The sequence below is a fragment of the Falco peregrinus genome, chromosome 1, assembly GCF_023634155.1.
Source record: "Falco peregrinus isolate bFalPer1 chromosome 1, bFalPer1.pri, whole genome shotgun sequence".
Classification (NCBI taxonomy): domain Eukaryota; kingdom Metazoa; phylum Chordata; class Aves; order Falconiformes; family Falconidae; genus Falco; species Falco peregrinus.
This window is the reverse complement of record NC_073721.1, coordinates 88,898,096-88,918,101: the sequence shown is the minus strand read 5'-3', so window position 1 is coordinate 88,918,101 and position 20,006 is coordinate 88,898,096. Positions and strand designations below refer to the sequence as shown.

At 42.1% G+C, this 20,006-nt stretch overlaps 1 protein-coding gene across 4 annotated transcripts in view; it reads left to right on the top strand.

Moving 5' to 3' along the window:
* The first annotated feature begins 3,403 nt into the window (after nt 1-3,403).
* The window catches only part of BTBD7 (BTB domain containing 7), a 55,016-nt gene continuing 38,413 nt past the window's right edge, over nt 3,404-20,006 (top strand). For 2 of the 4 annotated variants that reach the window (XM_055803905.1, XM_055803874.1), the window contains exon 1: nt 3,404-3,553. The gene's annotated coding sequence lies outside the window, so the exon portion shown is untranslated. Of the gene's footprint in view, nt 3,554-4,243; nt 4,399-11,850; nt 11,993-20,006 lie in introns of those variants that run through there. The other 2 variants (XM_055803883.1, XM_027793203.2) reach the window with 2 other exon arrangements.

Below are 20,006 nucleotides of genomic sequence, written 5' to 3'. Positions count from 1 at the left end.
TTTTCCTATTAACACTCTTGAAATTGGAGATAAAATGCAATGTGTATATACAGTGATCACCAGTAAGTATTTTACAGAAGTCCCTGCAAAAATATGAATAAAGCATTACATCACTGTATATGAGGTACTCAGAACTGTTGCATGGCTCAGACAGTATCTCATTCTGCACTTTGTTTCTCCTAAAGAGGAGATGACATTTTACGATATTTAAGGCATATGTAAGATTTTGCTCATTAGGGCATCAAGAACCAAACATAACTCAATCCTGCTAAAAATGGAAGATTGATTTATTTCTGAGAGGTTGGTGTGAGGATTATAATTAGGTGATCAAGGAAGTGATGTGTGTGCACATGCTCTGGGGGTGTTCATCAGATGGTGTGAATCTCCTATCCACCCATCTCAGAAAACATTTTCACCTGCATGTAAATGCATTTCCCACTCCTCCGCAGCCAGGTTTGTAACTTAGTGTTTTATAATGTCTTCTGCACCAGGTCCCATGTGGCAGAAGGAGCTGGTCAGCTTACTTTTGGTGCACTTCCCAGGGCAGGAGACCATGCAGTCCTCAAAGATAATGACATTGTGCTGCAGTCAAGGGGTGACCTTTATGCTTTAAAAAGTCTAAAGCAAAAGCACGTGGTAGCCTTTCTCACTTCTGACCTGCTAGATGTCTCCCCAAGTTGTTACCCAACATACTGTCTCTGAGTCATAAGAAAGAAGGTTTATTTTAGCTACTAAAAAGATGATTATTGCAGAGCGAGATCTTGGCATTTTGCTCTAACCATCCATTTTGGCTACGCTCCGGTTTATGATATTAGAATATAAAATGAAGCAAATATATATAATACATATGAGAATATATAGTAAACATAGAAATATATATTAGAACATATATAATATAAGAATATATATTAAGATATGTAACGAAGCCAATGTTCAGCCTGCAAGACTACTTTTCCTTCCCTTCTCCTCATTTTCACTACCTGTAAGATTATGAGCCAGGCTTGCTGAAGGGCAGGATGGATTTTTTTCCCCTACCTATAGAACTTCGGCAACAACTTCTTAACTAGTTCCTGTCATCTGAAAACCAAGCTGGCATACGATTTTCCTCTCAGTCTGAAAGCTCTGTGACCTGAATCTTACTTATTTAACTTCAACTGGCTCTTATTCCTATGCTGGACTCAGCAAGCTACTAAAATTGTAACAATGAAGAGGCAGGGGTTGTCTCATGTTGTTGATATTTAAGCAGCTTGTCTGCAACCATTTCTACTAACACATACATTTAAATTAACAGTTCCATGTGCATTAAAACTACTGCGGTTTAGTTTCTTATAGGTTTCTGCCTGTTGGTTGCTTGACTTTGACAGCTAAGACAAAGGAAGCCTTTTCTGTATTTGCAGTGTCTATAAGGACCCAAATGAGAAACGGGTCAATGAGTTAAAAATTTTTTAGTACAGAGGTCATAGACCTAAAACCATTTATGCACAGGTAGGCAATATGATCATATATACCACATTTCTACAGAAAACCAGGGTAAAATAAAACTAAGCTGAACACTGTGTATGTGATATTCCATGATCATGGTTCCTAACAGCAGGGAATGGAAAGCAGGCTAGGGCAGGTGCAAAAGAGACAGAAATAGATGATGGGAAGGCTCTCGCCGCCAGCAGCTCAAACAGGCTGAGCTTTGCCCGCCAGCCAGTTTTAATAGCTCTCCTGACAACAGAAACAACAGCTTGCAAAGATGTAATATTTAGAGCATAGTCCCCCTTGAACAGAGACAAGCATCACCCTGACACTGTAAACTTCATCAATGGAACTGAAGTTATAAAAATTCCCACATCTCACTCTGGTGCTCTGTGGATATGGAAGTCCAAAGCTGTGGCTCTCTCCGATAATACAGTATTGGAGGCCACATAAATAACTAAGACAGTTAAACACCCAAGGAGTACAAGATACTGTCCATCAACCCATCTTACTGTGTTTCTCCTCCATTTTTGGGTTGAAACCAGTAAGAAAACAGTCTACAGCATGGGAAAATATATTTGAGGTTGGTTTTTGCTAGCTTCTTGGTAAGCTGCTCAGATTTATGGGCTGTTATGCCAAGTGGTAGTTAGAGAGGTCTGCTGCATTCAGGCAAGTTAATTACAGAGATGGTTGCAGGACAGTGTGATGCCAAGTAGAAGGCTTCGCTCCAGAAACAGACTGTCAGCGAAGTCAGGAAAGAATATAATCAGTCATAGCTCGCCTTTACCAATCAAGAATGATTACAGATGTGGCTTTCAGCTTGCTGAGTATTTTCTGCCATGTGAATTCATCAGATTTTTGGCCTGTGCATGAAACACTTTTCTCAGATCTTCTCATATATAGACACATGGTGCTTAGTTCTTTTAGACAGCACAAGTAGTTTGATTTACTTAATGTGGTTTTATTGTTCTAATAAAACTTGGATGTGTATTTTTGGTCACTTTCTCTGATTTAGAAGACAGTGATTTTATAGACATGTTGGCTGTTACGTTCTGATCCTGATTGCACCTACACGCGCCTTTCTTTGAAGAAAATGTAGCAGGAGTGGCAACAGCAATGGTGGGAAGAGCTACAAGCATTTTTATTGCTGGCACCTACTTTCACCTAGATGTGTGAAATACTAATTTCTGATATAGACAGAGGTTATCAGAAATGGGGAAGGTGGTGGGAGTTTCTTTCCAGGTGACAAGTATATATTCCTAGCATGAACAATAAAACCGGAATCTGACTGTGGCCTGTCTCCAACAAGCTCCTAGCAGTGTGGCAAAGCAGGGAGCTAAACATATGCTTAATGTAAGCTGCTTAACGAAGTCTCAAGTACAAAAAGAATGTGCGCTGACAAAACGCTTCATACTGCAGGCAGCTCTGTACCTGGTTACAAGCAGCTTGTGAGACCTGTCACACAGAGCAAGCAAAGCACGTGTGGCAGGGGTGCGGGGGGCTGGTGGCCGGGGGGGCTGGCGGCAGTGCTGTGGTCTCCCCAGCGGCCTCCGCTTCCCCTCACGCCGCCAGGCCTGCGGGCTGGCGCCTCTCCGCTCTGGGACAGCCCCACGGCCCTGCCCGCCTGCCCTGCCCGCCCTCCCTTTCCCCGGCTGGCGGGCGAGGCCCGGGCTGACTGGACCCCGTGCAGGCTCCCAGAGTAACGCCTTCGGGCCGCTTTGCCGAGGGGCCCCGAGCGTCAGCTCCCCCTTGGCACGGCTGCCATCACGCGTCGCCGTCCCCCTGTCCCCACACCGGGGCTGACAGGGACAAGCCTCGACCGGCGGCGAGACCGCTCGCAGCCGCATCCCCAGCGGCCCTCCGCCCCCCCGCCATGCCGGCCGCCCCCCGGCAGCCCGCCCCCGCCCGCCCCTTCCCCCGCGGACCACGTGGCCCGGGCGCCGCAGCGGCGCTGCGCAGGCGCCGTGCCCGCTCCTTCTGCCCGGCCGAGTCTGGGGCTCTGGATCAAAATGGCGGCGGCCGGAGCGGGGCCGGGAGGGAGCGGGTAGTGCTGAGCGGGGAGGATGGCGGCGGCCACCGGCTGCCGGAGGTGAGGTGTCGCGGGGAGCCGCGCGGTGGGTGTGGGCTGGGAGGGGGCCTGGCCTCGGTATCACGGCGGCAGAGGGGAGCGGGTGAGACCGCCGCCGCCCCCGCGGCGGGGCTCCCGGAGCTGGGGCCGGGTGGGCGCCCCGCCGGGCCGGCGGTGTCCCGCGCCGGCTGTGGCCGGGCTCCTCCGGCGCCCGCCTTGGCGCTCCCAGCCCGCAGCTCCGCCGCCGCGGCGGGCAGGGGTGCAGGCTCCCGCCGCCCACCAGGCCTCCCGCCGCGGGGAGCGGCCCTCGGGGGCGGGCGGGCTCGACCCGCGGGGGTCCCTGTTCCGGAGCGCCGGCAGCGGCCTCCCCCGCGCCTGTTGCGGCCGTCTGGTGCAGCCTGACCGGCCGCTGCCCTGCGGAGCGCTCCCCGCCTGCCCGGGGCACCGTGGCCCTCTGGCGCTGGGCGGCAGCGGCCCCGGCGGAGCGCTCCGAGGGGCTGTCGGAGCCGCCTCGGGCAGGAGCGGCCGCCGAGATTGCGCTGCCGCCGCCGTGCGCCCCTTATCCCCGGCTGGTGCGAGAGCGGCCGCGCTGGCTCGCCGGGAGCGGCGGGGCTCCCCCGGTGCGCCCGGCCCGGCCCGTGGCGGTTCGTGCGGGCCTGGCGCTGCCGCCGCCCGGGGACGTGGGGGTTCATCCTCCTCCTCTCCGTATAGGTGTTTCCGTGGTGTTTCTGGAGAAACTTGGGAGAGCTGTGCAGGTGGTGTGCCTGCTTGTGCCTCAGGGATACTCCTGCTGCTGTTGGATAGTGCTTCGCTCTCGGTTCACGCTTCTGCTTGTTCTCCTCTGCCATCCCATCTGAGGCCATTGGGTAAAAGATGACACGCATGTCTAGTGCTAGCATAAAATATGCTAGTAAGATAATAACATACGTGTTGATGCAATGAAGCTTTATTTGTGAGAATTCAGCTTAGGGAATGTGGCAGCGCTCGAGGCTTTGCTCAAAACCAGTGTAATATAATACACAAATCTAAAGCGTTTGGCAGATATACCACTGGGATGCGGTTATCTCTGGTTTTACCACATACTGCATGCTCTGTTTTAATTTAGAAATGGAGAAAATAAAAACAGAAACTCAGAGACAATAGTTTTAGCACTCATAACGTTTTCTTGAGGCACTGAGAAGCTTGATGAGTTAAAGACTTACTCTTTTGTCTGAAAGATGTTAGGAAAGACAGTCTTCTAAGATTCTCCTTTATTGTTTCAAGCATAGGTCATGGACCGCTTTCATCCTAGTTGGTTATCAGCATGCTTCTTTGTACTGGGAGGTGCAGGAAGGGGAATTCTTTTTTTTAGATCCAGTGAGTTTAGACCCCTCTCTGTTTGAACCTTTTGCTTAAGAAATTCACGAAAATATTTCTTCCGCCTTTTTCCCCTCCTCCCCTTGTCGACTAAGAGTCTGTTGCCAATATTACAAAATTAATTCTATAGAGATTATTTTTGAGGATGTGGAACAAGTGTCTTGGTGATGTACAGGCTCTGTGGACTGGTGTTTAAAAGGCAAGGTCTGAATGCTTCTTTTGTAGGCTATCTGGATGAAGATAATGTATTCAAAAGGTATGGCTTGTGAGGTTTTCTCCCTTCTTGGGGAAAAAACTAGGCTTAGTTGACGGACCAAACCATAATTGAGCTATTTGAGAACTTGCTGCTTTGTTGCATCAAATAATGTTATGTAAACATTGCTGTCTGTGCTTGTATGTAAACCTCTTGATGGCTGGCTGGGCAAATGAAGTTTGTATCCTAAGTTACAATGTGAAGATGCCAACTGCTCTGGTTTTTACTCAGATTTAAAGCTGGACTTGCATAGTTGGACTGCATACAGGTAATCTTGGAAATAGAGTCCAGTATTTTGTGTAGAATGTACAGTCGGTGTTTGCTTTTGTTCATGGGAGATGAAAAAACCCTATTGAATCCTTTGTTTTTGGCTCGGCTGCACAAAGCATTGTTTTACTTGCTTTCAGACTTTAGCTGATACATGAATGGGTTTGATATTCTAATCTAATTGTGTACGCTTGAACATACAAGGAGCACAGACACAAGTCATCTTAGATAATTTTCTGTGGCATTATTGTAATTACTGGCTTTTTTAAAAATCCTTGCCTCTTACTAATGTAAGTTAATTTTCTTCATATGTCCAGATTCCCTTGCTGAGTCACAGATACAGTAGTGGTGTAATGCTTATAGCTGGCATTGACTGATCTGCAAAGAGTCATATGTGAAGGAATAAAATTATTTTTATAAGCTCTTCTGGAAGACTTGCATGAACTTGTCATAGTGATTGTTTTGTTGTTTTTTTTTTTTAATTTTTCTTCCCCCTCTTGGTTTTCAAGCTTGTCTGAGAAGCTCAAAACTGTGTTGTAAAGGGATGTTGCTCATTGTTAAATTGTAGTAAAATGTACTGTCTTTGCAGCCAGCTCTTTGAATTTAATTCAGTGGGGCTGTCAGAGCTTGATTAATAGACTAACAAAATATTGAGTCTTCATTTTGAAAGCGGACTATCAAGTTGCTGCGCACATGATGTCAGGTTTACAGCTGTCACTGATGACAGTTATCCTAGAGGCTTGTAGAGGATGAATTCTAGGCTTGGACAATGCATTCCTCTGTCCTGCTTTGCAGGCTGCATTGGTGTTGTGGTATCTTGTGGTCCTGCATGTGGCCTTGGGAGGGGGCGTGACACTAGCCCTGACCCTCCTGCCACCCTGATGCTAGTTTGGTCTTGATATACCCGGTGACATGCAAGAAAAGGGGAGTGTGTTCCGATGTCATGGTTGCATAGTGATGACCAAGGTTGAAAGGCAGCCAGCCACAACTGAGACAAAAAGTAACATGAATCAAAACATCCTACAGACGTCTCACATAAACTGCATGTAGTTCACATTAATCAAACAAAAAAAATCTATAGAGACAGTTATTTCTTCTTAAGAGCAGTGTTCTTAATACCAATGAGAATTTCTTCTGGTAAATCTTACTGTTCTTACGGTAAATCTAGATGCAAAATTGCAAGTTTCAATCTTAATTCTTTTGGGGGTTTTTTTTGGAACATATTTACATAGTTTTGATTTCTGTTGCCAGATCAGTGCCTTGTACTGTTATTTCACACAAGTGTGAAAAGATGCATAAACTTTATTGTGCATGCAGTGGAGACTGGGAAGCCTAGTTCTTCAGATGTGAGTGTTCGATGAGCTTCCAGTGAGTCATGTAGTTATTGATCTGTTCCGTTACCCAGGTTCTTTGAGGCATAAGGCTTGTCAGTGTATCTTTAAATCTTTGAACACAAACTATTACAGACTTTCAGAATGTTCTTTCATATGTTTGCTTACCAGTCTGCCTGAAGTGTAACAAGAAGGGACTGCAGTTGCAAAGTGTGATGCTAGTCTTGCATTTTGTGCCTATCCAGTCTGTCCGGCCTGTCTCCCAAGAAGGATGCAAATTATAATGATGCCTTCTGTATAATGAATGGATTATACATTATAATGTATATTATACAGAAGGTCTGTATAATATACATTATATAATACATAATATACATAATATTCAGGTCCTACATTAGGAGACCTGAAATCCTTGTGTGTTTTATGTAGAAACAGTGAAATTGTGTGTTGGGGAGAGTAGAAATAGGCAAGAGGAAAAATGGATAGGAAGGAGATGAGTATCAATGATGGTGTATGCAACACTTATACCTTGCTGTCTGAAGTTCTTAGAGGTTTAGCATTTTGCTTTCATCTTATTCTCTGACGGTGGTGGTTTTGTTTTCAGTGTTCAAAGAGAGCAGATCGTGTCAGAGGTTCATCTGAAACTAAAGGGGGTCTGAAGTCTCTAATTTCCTTGTCCTTGGGACCATGGCAGATAGCTCTGTTGCTTTACAAGGATGCCTATGAGGTTTTTGATGGATGCTTGGTGGCAAAATTGGCGTAAACACTTAGAGTCCGCAGCTGTTTTTTTCTGCATCCTGCACTGTCCCTTCAGCTCTGTTGAGAGAATGGTTTACATGGCTTCACTCTGAAGCATTGCAGGAAACTGATCTGTCTGAAAAGTAAATCACTAAAACAGAAAATGACTTCAGATCAGGTCCTTAATCTGGGTCATCACATTGCTATGGAAAATTTATTTGCTGACACAGTATAAAGGCAAGGTCAGGTAGGTAAAGGGGATCTGGGGGTGGGACTGTGTTGCCTGAAGTGTGTTGGACTGAAGTACATACATAACTATATACTTAATTAAATTTAAGTCTGATGTGATTGCTCCATTGGGTGTAAGTGTTATGCAAGATTACACTGAATGTGTAATGGACTGGTGGGCTTGCAGACACGTGTTCAGCCTGTTGGGGATTTTCTGTCATCAGTGGGTTTAAACTATTTATCTAAATGAAAAATAGGAATTACCATGTTATACCGGAGTGATAAAACATGCAAAAAAATCTTAGCAGCAACCAAAACTGCTGAAGAAGCTTCCAGTAAGGTGTGGGGGTGTAACATTTATGGGTAATATCTTCCTAAATCAGTTCCTTAAGTTTCAGAAGTATCTTCTAGAGATCTTGTGTAATTTTTCCGACTTGAAATTCTAACAGTAGCTGTTAGCTGTATATATATGTCTGATCATTTTGTGAATCCTGTTTGATCTTTGTCCTCAAATTTTTTTCTGAATTCAGTGGCCATGCTGTATGGTCTAAATGACACTCAACTTCATTGTATGTTTGGTTCTTCCTGTATTAGAAAGACTGTTGTGGGTTGGTTTTTTTTTTCTGTCCGCCTTTGCTATTCTTACCTATCGTATCGTATCCTGTTCCCAGTCCATTATAGTAAATTGCACAGGGTATAATTTATTTTTTTAAAATTTATCCTAAAGATCCTCTTTCTAGTGCCCCTGTTACTGCCATTCCCTATGATCTTAAAGAGCCTTTTTATTTCCACTGTGTCCTCTTTGATATAGGATTATTTCAGTATGTTAACTTGCAGCTTTTAAGATGAATCTCTTCTGGCATTTTTCATCACTTCAAATCTTGAGTGTTATCTAGTGGGAAGTGCTTTAGAGAGAGATGAAGCTAGTTGATGGTATGCAAGATTCCTCTCTAATTTGGAAACGTTGCCCAAGATCTGTTAAAACTATTTTAGCGTAACTGTCAAGCAGTTTTACACTTCCATTGATGGCAGTGATGGCTAAACACTAAAGTGACTGCTGCGTGGCCTTTTAATTGGGCATGTTATTTTGTGACCCAGTACTTGGAGAAGCAATACGTGATTAGTAGAGCTGTAAAAATGTGTCTCTGGGTGCTCCCATGCATGTTTTAGGGTTTCGTTTGGGTCAGGGAAGACTGTTCTTTTTTATAGTCCAACATGGGAATAGAGGTTTGGAATACATAGAGCAAGAATACCAAAGTCTTGTGAAGGTATCAGACCTTAGTAAAATTATACTTATTTATATGCAAATTAAAGTATTTTTTTTGACTGACCAAGTAGATCACATTGTATTAGTGAGAAGGTGGAATGCTGCTTTGCTTGTCATCATCTGCTACCCCCAGATCATACTGCAATGAAGTATGTAGAATAACCTACTCCTCACGGAACTGTTTCAATTGCTTTAAAAATAATCAGTAGGAGTGACAGAAGTTCCTTTTCATACTCTTTTTCTCCTGACCGCAATATTGGAAATGCTGCTTGAGAGCTGACTAGAAAGCCTTCTAAAATAACAAATCCAATCAGAACGCAACGAGACACTATTTTGTGGACTGGTGCTGCCTTACTCTTTCAGCTTTTTAAGTCTTCTGCCTTAGCTTTGTTCTCCTGATGACTCTCAGTGTAAGGGTGGGGGGAAGTGGTTCCTTGGCTGTTGGAACTGAGGAACCGGGTTTGCTGTGGGTTTGGTGATCTTGGACTTTGTCTAAGAAGATACAAGTCCTCTTCGAAGCCTTTCTGCTGCTGTGATAATTATAGGGCTCACCCATGTAAATTCTGTAGTGTTGAATACGAGGTTGTGCTGAAGTACTTTGTACAAGTTGGAGGCATTTAGAGATTTTCTCTCGTGTACCCAGACGTCTGTTTCTTAAAATACATAGAAACGTAACCACCTCTGAAGCTGCTTGTGATATTAAACTGAATGACCAGAAAATTTCATCCTGGAGAAGGCAGGAGTGTAGGCATGTACATAGTGGAATTTTTGATTTATCCATGTAAAAAAAATATCACAGACTAATGAAGCATGGCAATACATTAAAGCATGATGTCCTGTATCTTGGCTCATCCTGTAGTGGGCATCATAATATCAGATGGTTGAGAGGTGATGTGAAATACATACAGAATCTCTAGAATGTGGGCAGAGACCATAACGTTAATAGGTTCGTGGAGTTCTTTAAAGTCATTCTAGTAGTGACTGCACCTCATTGAAATACAATCAAATTGCTTATGCTGACATTAGAAGTTGAAGATCCCTTTGTCAGTCTGCAAGGAGGTACTTCTAGGAAGTTTCTGAAATGGGTTGTTTATTGTGCTTCAGGCGCTAGCATGGTAAAAGAATGCTGAGTTGACAGAATGCACTCTCAAGGGGGGAAGTTTGGTATGATTCAGCGTAGTGATGGCCTTGATACTGAACGAGGAAGAAGCCAAGTGGTGTCAGTACCTCCCAGCTCCTGAGAGGCAGCAGTTGTTACTGGTGAGCTGGATGCAGCGCCGTAATTCTTAGGAATACGGTGTTATACATTGTTGCACGGTGTTACAGGACTGTTACAAATGTAAGGGAATGAGGAGTTGCCGGTCAGTGTCACTGTGAGTCTGTCATGTTGTCTCCCTCCCTCACTGCCCCAGTCTACCGAGTATGTCCATCTCCTCCATAGTTTGTTTTCGTGAGTAATTTGGGTATTTAGCTTATCTAAATTTTGGATAGAATGTGTGATTACTGCCTCAGATTCTAGAGTTCCACCTTGACTGACTCTTTTTGAATAGCCAAAGATAATATTTAAAAGAATAATTTTCTGCCTTTTTTTTTCCTTTAAATAAAAAGATACATTATTTGGATCAGAAAATACCTCCTGCTTCTTACATGGTCATCAAAATCTGTGTAGGGTTTAGTCCTTTATTAAGCATGCTGGAAATATGCATTTGAACTTGAAATGCCTAAATATCCTCCTAGCATAGTTAAGGTTGTCATACAGTATAAGAATATCCCCTCTCTGATAGTACTCTATAGTTCTAGACACAAACTTGAAGACTTGGTAACCCCTGGTAAAGTGACTCTTGTATGTGTATTTCTGCACTAAATCAAAGCTGCTTATCTGTAACTGCATTTAATGAAGATCTTTGCTGTGATACAGCCATTTTCTATTTGAGTTGGGTTTTAGGCTTAAATTACATTGTTCCAAAGTACAGCCCTAAAGCAAACTTTCCAAAAGATCTGTCCATACTACTCAGGGCTTTTCCATTTTAAGGAAAATAAAATTTGTTTTGTCTTGCTTTAAGATTCTCTGCTGAGAAAAATTTGGCAGTTTGGGTTAACAGGCTTGTGCTGATCTAGATATTTCTTTACCACCATCTTGGGGATCTACTTCCCTTTCTCCTTCTTCCCTTCTCCCCTCATTCTGTTTTTAACTACCAACTTATTTTTCTGGAGTATTAAACTGGAAAATTTCACATTTTGTGTTTACCTGCATCAAGGTTGAATTGTATTAAGCCCTAGCAGTCCTCAACAGTAACTAGAGTGCTTATTTAAACATCTTGTGAATCTGAGTTTCATCCTTGTTTTAAATTTGGAAGGAAAAGGAACTTGCCTTTTCCCTTTTTCCACACATATAAGATTAGTTTCCTTTAAGTTAAAATTAACCTTTTTTCTGAAAAAAGATCTAGCTAAAAACTCTTCTTGTTCATTGGGTATGAATGTGCAAGTAGAGGAAGAAGAGTTTAGTGGGAATGATAATCTGCTAGACAGGGAAGTAAGATTGCTTTTTTTGGTGGCAATATTGAATTTTTCCCATATATTGATGAACTTTTCAAATAACAGAAGAATCAAAGGTGGTTTGGTAAGTATAGCTCACACTGGCAAAGACTTTCTGCGTTTTGCCCTTGCTTTGATTGTGAAAGAGTATTAAGGACAGTTGCAGATAAGAAAGATGAACAAAATTTGCTATAAAATGAGATTAAGAGCAATGGGTTGCTTTAATGGAGCATCTTCTCTAATTAGTATAGTCCAGCAGACTTTTGCTTTCCTTCTAAATTTTTTTTTTATTCCTTTGAAAAATCTATTTTTTTCAGATGTTCTGGGACAGCTGAAAAGCTTCAAGTCTTGTGGAGGGAGAAGGAAGAGTTAAGATGTACGATCAGTCTGCTCAAAGTGCAGATTTGCTTTAGCAAGTAGGTGAACAGAAAACCACCCCACAGTCTCTCATAACTATGCAATCTTAAAAAGTCTGCATACATGAGGTATGTGTAGATACTGCTGAATTAAATTTGTAAATGATTGATGCTTCTGTTTTGAGGAGCAATATGTTATGTCAACTTGTGTGATGCTCCCTTGGCTGTTATGTAAAACTTGCATGTTCGTGTTACAGGACAAAAAATAAGTGCTTTAGAAATAAATGCAGAGAGGGCTTGTTACAGGAAATTTGGAAGACATAACTTCCTTTTGCCAAGGGGAAAATGTAAACAAAGCTCCAACTTAATTGTAGACTAACTACTAGACTAGGTTTCTGACGAAGCCTTTCCTTCCTTCCTTTATGGCTTTTATCATTGAGAAAGTGTATTTTCTGTTTCATTTGAAATGGTTTTCTGTATTTGTGGGGAGGACAGGCCTCAAAGTTAGTGAGCATTTAGTTCTTGCTGCACTTGCATGGAATCTAAATGTAAGAATTACTGAAGGTAACTACTGAGGCTAAAGTTATTGGTGAAACTTTTGAGGGTTCTGATAGTTCATGGGAATATCTGAAGTTTGCTTGTGAGGGGAAGGATTGCAATATTAGTATAGTCTGTTACTGTACATGCTCTCAAGTACTAAAATATCCATATTCAAAATGGCTGAAGCCTTTGAAGTGTATGGCATAGAGACATTTATTGGCATTAGATGTTATGGTGTATTACTTGTTGAAGTCAGCGTGGCTCTTAAAATTTTCGGCTGTAGCTAATGAATTTAAGTTGACCATAGAGGAGCCCAACCAAAGGAGAAATCTTTTATATGCACAAGCTTTTAAATAACTGTGAAAATCTTACTATATACAAAGATAACTGATTTATAAAAACAGGTGTAAGATCACCATGTTAGTTGTGGTTTTGTATGTTTAAAAGCATCTGAATAAAAGGAAAACAGCCTGCAGGATTTACCAGGAATGTCAGACTTGCTCAGGGTGGCAGCAGTCCATAACCAGTTTACAAGCTCTCGAATGAGTCAATTGTTGTATAAAACCCATGCACGATGAATTTTCCAGTTTGTATTGCTGCCTGCTTCAGTGAGCAGAGTAGACCTGGGAGTGACTGTGGATGCTAGGAGACAAGAGGAAAAGGTAGTGTCAGCAGGGAAACCTGAGCCTTGGAAAGAGCGGCTGCAAAGCGGGGCTTTGCCTGTGTGCCTGGGGCCAGCCTCGAGTGACTTGTTGAGGCTGAGCCCAAGCTCAGAGAGAATAAAAAGGATGACTATAAGAATATAGTTTTGTTGAATTGTGAGGCAATTTAATAGCAACAGTGTGCTCTCTTCACGTTGACAGCTGTGGGTTCTTGTTCCAGACTGTCAGACCAACCTGCAAGAATTCACTTTTTCTTGTCTGTTACCTCCTCCAGCAGTGGGGTGATGGATCAGCTATCTGAAGTGACTTGTTCTGTGATCGTAAAACCTTTGTATGTAGTGTGAGGGGAAGCAGGAAAGCCCCGTGGCTGGAGCAGCAGCGTGAGAGGACCTTCTGTTAGTCTGACTTCAGTGGTAGTGTCAGATCACCCTGATGTACCTGTGAAAAGCTGACAGGCAGGGAGACCTGTATACGCAGTTTGCTTCTCATCAGTGGAAGAATTTGCTGGATTGAGGGGAATATATTAAAATGCACGTAGGCTTGCCTTTTTATTTTTTCCCTGTATGACTAATACCTAGATGCATATATTCTGTCACTGCAAATTTGAAATCTTCCATGCCTTCAGATAAGCAACAATCCCCATGGACCTCTTTAGTAGTAATATTTAATGACTATTTAAATAGTAACTTAGTGGCTGCTATCTGAAGGGTGGTTAACCAAGGCCTAATTGAAAGGAGGAACAAACTACACAAATGCAGAACGAAAAGTACAGGCCAAAGAAGACAGCACTTGAGCTAGTGAGCGCTCCTGTGGTGAATCCTAGCAGTAGTTGGTGCTCTCTCAATAGCCTGTTTCTGCCAGGAGTGCCCTTGCTTTGCAGACAGTTTGAAGATGATCTTTTTCCTGCGGGTAATTTTTAAGAGCTATGTAAGAGAAACAGCATATTGCAAGAGTAGTCTCATATAGCTACCTGCTTACATTAAGATGTTTATGTTGAAAATGGCAGTTGACTGTGTGAAGATAGAGGTGGTGCTGTACTTGAGGGCAGTGGCTGTTGCAGCCACCCCAGAGGATCCGCTGAAAACAAATATGGTCCAGTCAGGTCCCTGGTAGGACTTACATGGCTTCCCAAATGTCTGCTAGAATGAAAGGGGACAGCTTTGCTGTAGAAATGAATGCATGGGACTAGGAATGTTGGGGGATTTTTATTTTTTGAAGGCTGTGCCAACTGAGTATTAGTCAAACTGCATGTTGTGTTTGACTGTGGGGAGCAAGCAGCCTTTTATTCCTAGTCTTCCCTCTCCTAGTGACGTTCCATGGGTCATTTGGTAAACTGGTGCAGGGAGCTAATTATGCTGGAGAGAAAAATTCTGCAGAAAATAATACCTTGGTTTGGTTGCTGGCATGGTGGAGGAGCTTTGAGAAGATGGTGATAGTAGTTGAGGTGAGCACTGCTGCTGAAGAAATGTGCGTGGAACCACAGTGTTGGTGAACCAACTGGTTTTTGCATACACAAAATAATGCATTTTGAATCCAGATTGGAATTGTGTTTTTGTTGGATCCAAGACTTGTTGTGGCTTGTGACTATTATTTTAGAAACTCTGTTTAAACTGTAGCTGAAACGTGTCAGTTTTATGGCTGTGACTTAGTGCTTTCTTGAAGGAGGAAAATAAATGTTTCTCTAATAAAATTCCTCATGGGTCTTATGAAATGGCTGGACTAGATTATCTTTTGAGTTCTTTACCATACCTTTCCGTGTTCCACCTTCCAGATTTTATGTTATAAATAGATGAATCCAGTAGTCTTAGTTTATAAGAGATGATGCTAGCAACTGATACTTTAAACTTTTGTTATATCGAAGAGAAAAGGCTGTGTGAGTTAAATCTGCGGTTGTGTGATGGTGTAAGCATCCATGGAAAGGATGCTGTACAGAACAAAAAGAACGGTGGTATATTAAGGAGGGGGATGTAAAGAAAATAGTTTTGAATATATGGCAATATTGGTAACAGCTTCTTTTAACAACAAGCAGAGTTTTTCAGTGGAAATAGATGAGATGCATATTATTTTGTCACCAAGCATCTCAGAAGCTCATGCAGAAGGGAAGAGGATTATGCAGAAATACTGTATTAATGAGGAATTATGTCGGTAATGGTTCCAAGCAACAGAAATACCTCAGGATGATGATGTTACTGATACAGTGGCTATCTGGCAGGATGAGTTGACCGTAGCCAAAATAAGATGATGGAGGTAATCAGTAAACTGACTTATGAACAAAATTCACCCATATAGGAAGGTCAATAAGTACATGGATCTAAGATTTTTAGTCTGCTTTGACATGGGGTTGCTGGAGCTATTGTTGGGAAAACCCCAAGCAGTGTCATCACTAGAGACTACTACTGTTCCTCTTAAGGCTGTGGATCAAAGGGAGGCTCTTTTGAAGATAAATTGAAAATAGCAAGTTCTAAGAGAGGATGTGTGCTGCTTACTTAGTGTAGGTACCGTGAATAGTGTCTAGGATTGTCTTATTAGTAACTTGAATATATACTCAGAGGAAACATGTTCTGAGAAATGCAGTGAATTTGGAAATGCTGCTGTGTACGGGAAGCTCCCAGATCCTTGTTCAGAGTAAATGGCTTTCTGTGAAATAATTGAGCTTGGAGAAAAGGGAAAATGTCTCTAGTACAAGGAGACTGTGGGGTATATCCCGCTGGGGTGGTACTTGATGTGAGAAAGCAGCAGGTCTGAAATCCAGAGACAGATCTTCCATGTGGTTGGGATTTGAGCCAAGATTTCCCTGTCTTAGTAGACTTGCTAATTGAAAACAGCATCTTGTGTTGTGGTTGGGTCACAGCTCTAGCAAGAGGAGGAATTCCCTTTCTCAAGGAAACGGTGATCTTTGGGGGAGACTCTCAAAGAAAATAGAATAAAATCATGTGAATTGTGAAAACTGCAGAGAGGAAAGACTCCCTGCCCTGCTCCACAAAAAGCAACGGTCCTGCTGACGGTTAAGGGGTACTTGAATAGGAAGCCCATGAAATATGCTGTATAAAGGTGGGACAGCTTCATGTGGAGGATTCTTGCTTTTTGCTCCACTCTTGCCTTTTCCATGGGGGAAGAAGGGAGCAGATGACTGAGGATACTGGTGCAATAAAGGACAGGCAGTATCTGGAGACAGTGTCATGGTTTAACACTGGCCAGCAACCAAGCATCATGCAGCCGCTTGCTCACTCCCCCTCACCCAGGGGGAGGGGGATCGGAAAGGAATGTAAAACTCAGAGGTTGCGATAAGAACACTTTAATAGGTAAAAGCAAAAGCCGTGCACACAAGCAAAACAAAACAAGGAATTCATTCACCACTTCCCATGGGCATGTTTGGCCATCCCCAGGACAGCAGGGCTCCATCACGTGTAGCGGTTACTCAGGAAGACAAACGCCATAATGCCAAATGTCCCCCCCTTCCTCCTTCTTCTTCCCTCAATTTATATACTCAGCATGACATCATATAGTATGGAATACCTCTTTAGCTAGTTCAGGTCAGCTGTCCTGGCTGTGTCCTCTCCCAATTTCCCTGGCTGGCAGGGCCCAAGGAACCAAAAAGTCCTTGATTTAGTATAAACATCACCCAGCAACAACTGAAAACATCAGTGTGCTGTCAACATTGTTCTCACATCAGAGCCAAAACACAGCACTGTACTAACTACTAAGAAGAAAATTAACTCCATCCCAGCTGAAACCAGGACAGACAGAAAGAGAAGGGCAGTGGTCTTACCAGGCTGGTGTTCAATCTGAGTATCTGAAGCTAAACTTAGGTGAAATTTGACTGGGTGAAGTGGCTGCAGACTACTTTAAAAAGCAGTGTAAGCCTTTTTTGGAGATGACTTTTCATGTAATTTGGAGATTCCTATTTTTGTCTTAACCAACTGATATATTCACATATACCAAAGAGGATTTGCCTTTCTTAAAAAACAAAAGCATGTTTTTGTTTGCTCAGAAGAGGCCTTTCTGAAAATACTTTAGACTTCTCAATGTATTACAGTATGTCAGAATATCTTGCAATTATTCTAGATTGGCTAAAATGAATTATCCTCACTTTCCCTTTAAATGGATATGTTCATCTGTAATTACTTGATAGGACTTCTGATTTTCTTACGAAGTAGATTTAATGATGTTTTGTGTCTAAGTCAGGTAATGTTCCTTTCAAGTGAACTTCTAAAAAATGGAAAGTCATTGAAGTATATGTTGTCATTTCACTTCAAGAGAGTCCTAGAGGGCAATAAATGAGTTCTTGTTGACTTTGCTAAAATGTGTTTTGAATTCAACTTACAGGAACACTAGCTAAGTCTTTCATGTTAGTATCATCAACCAGAATAGATTTTTGGTTAATTATTGGTGCTTGCAACCAGCTGGAAGGATCAGTGATGTACAGAGATCAAGATTAATTTGCCAGTATGTGAAAACATCTAGGTTGCTTGGGAGAAACTTCCTATTATTTGTAAGATTGTACTGCTGTAACTCAGTCTGCATGTGCTTTGTGTGTGTGTTTTTTTAGGTGCTGGAACTTTTTTTATTTAAGAAAATACAAATATGTTGATGTTCCACGCCCCTGCAGTGCTGTTAGTGATTTGACCTGTCACTCCCTGCTGATGACATTACTTAATTTCTTCTAGGGTGTGACACATTCACATCATACTCTGAATTGCTTTGTTGATAATCAAAAGTCTTTCTGAAGTGTACATATCTTTAAGACTCCACACCTTTATACTCTATTTGAGTATAGCTCTTCTACCTTTCATTCTGATTCCTCAGAGGATGTGTTAAAAATTGGTGCAGCTTTAATTTCTTGTTTTTCTCTTCCTAAAATTCAGTGCTATGATTCTCAAGAAATCTAGAAATAAAAAGCCAGGACTACTGTGGGGTTTCTGCCACCTCCATTTTAAAAGAACTTCTTAATGGAGAAGTGTACTACTTCATGAGAAAGAAAGTGCTTTAAAATTTGTGCTTAACTTTCAAGAAAGGGTTCTTTGTGATAGCTGGAACACATTATTCTCAGTAAAGCACTAAGCAACGCAGTCGCTTTCGTAATCTAGTTATGTCTGCTTTTTCTTGCCCTCTTGTGCCTGTAACTGCTGATGTGGCTTAAGTTCTGGTATTTTGCTTATTGGATTTTCTTTCTTTCCAATGCAGTAAATCATGAAATAACACAGATTCATTAACCCAAATCAGGAAGAACATTATCTGTTCCTCATGTTTGTACAGTACTAATCCAAACCAGAACGCTTCAGCTGTGTCAGCTACATCTTACTGTTGTATTATCCAGATAATTTTGAGTAATGATAAAGTTTGATTGCTTGACTGGATTTTTAAAGAAAGTGTCAAAATAGGCTTTGTGTGGATTTGCATGTGGCAGGCTATAGAGTCAGCTGGTCATTCAAAATTTCAGTTGTTTTACATAGTTAACCAATTACACAGCGCTGCCCCATATGTATTAATTTCTTTAGTGTGTATGCTTATACAGCAAACTCTGTGAGTATGCCAGTGCTTCTCTCGAGTGTCCCATCCATGGAATAAGAGGAGGGTCAGGATGAGTAGTATTCAGTTCCTGTCTGCTTCACTTCCTTGGAGAACCATCCCCTGAGTACGACAGTAAGAAAATGAGTTAGATAGTAAACGCACATCTGAACAAACATTTGGAACTCCAGCCACAAACAGCTTTCCCTTTCTTTTAAGTGCTTGTCCCTTTGGGTGTTGCTGGCTGGTAATTCCAGTAGTGATACTGTGGAACAACCAGCATGGCCAGGGCTGGCTTTGGAGACTTCCCAGTGGATGGGAGCTGTAGAACCATTCTGCTGAACATGGTATTGTTCCTGAATTCCTTTGTGATGGCTCAGGGCTCTGCGTTGGTCTCCAGACCACTGCTCTGCCACAGGAAGGTTTGGGTTGTTAAGGCAAGCTGGTGGGATGTACCCTAGGGACAATGGCAGGGGTCCATTCTCATGAGTTCTTTCTTTTAGTTACCAGTTTACCTCATCCCTATGAAAATAAGCTTGTCCTTGCTAAAATTTAGTTGAAGAATTCCTTACTAGGTTTATCACTTTCAAATATCAATTTAGTTTTTTAAATTCCTTCCTCCGCCCAATATACCAATTTACTGCTGTATGTTGTCGTTTCATCTTGCATTACAGTTCCACTTCCTTGTTACTTGAAAGAAACCGTTGGGGCAGAATAGCATAGCATTTTTGGTCTAGATAAAAATCTAAGCAAATTTGACTAAGGTGTGCTTGTGATACTTGTGTTGTCATTTACTCAGAGTAAATGTAAAATATGTTAGGTAAAATGTAAAACCTGAAAAATCACCTTGGTACAAGTATGTGCACGGACTTGATACAATTTCCCACTCTGGTCTTAGGATTATGCTATTTCATAATCCTATGGCAACAACTCCAGAAGAAATGGAATAAATGCTTAAAATTTTAGAGGGGAAAAAGTCCAATGCTTTTGGTTGTAAAATGTGTTATAATGCTCCCCACCTTGCCCTTTATATTAACTGGATCCCAGTGGACTACAGAAACCTTTGTATTGAGTGATGACTATAAACAAAGTGTCACTGTTATCCAAAGTCCATCCTGTACACAGACTTTTTGTTAAATCAAAATTCCCAATCCAGGAATTCCTGGCTGTTAGCCCAGACACTTCAGATGCAAATCGTCTTAGGTTCTTAGGATTTTAGGTTCAGTGTGACAAGTATTGAGAAGATTGAGAAACTTTTATTTCAGGTACTGAAACTTTTAACTGGATTTGGTTTTAATTTTAATTTTATTCTGCTCTGAATATCAGTGTAATCTGTAAGTACTTCTCTGCTTTTTGTAGCAGTTGGGGTGGCAATTTTGGCTTCTAAAGCTTCCTGGTTTCATTTAACATACTTCATATAATATTTCTGCAGT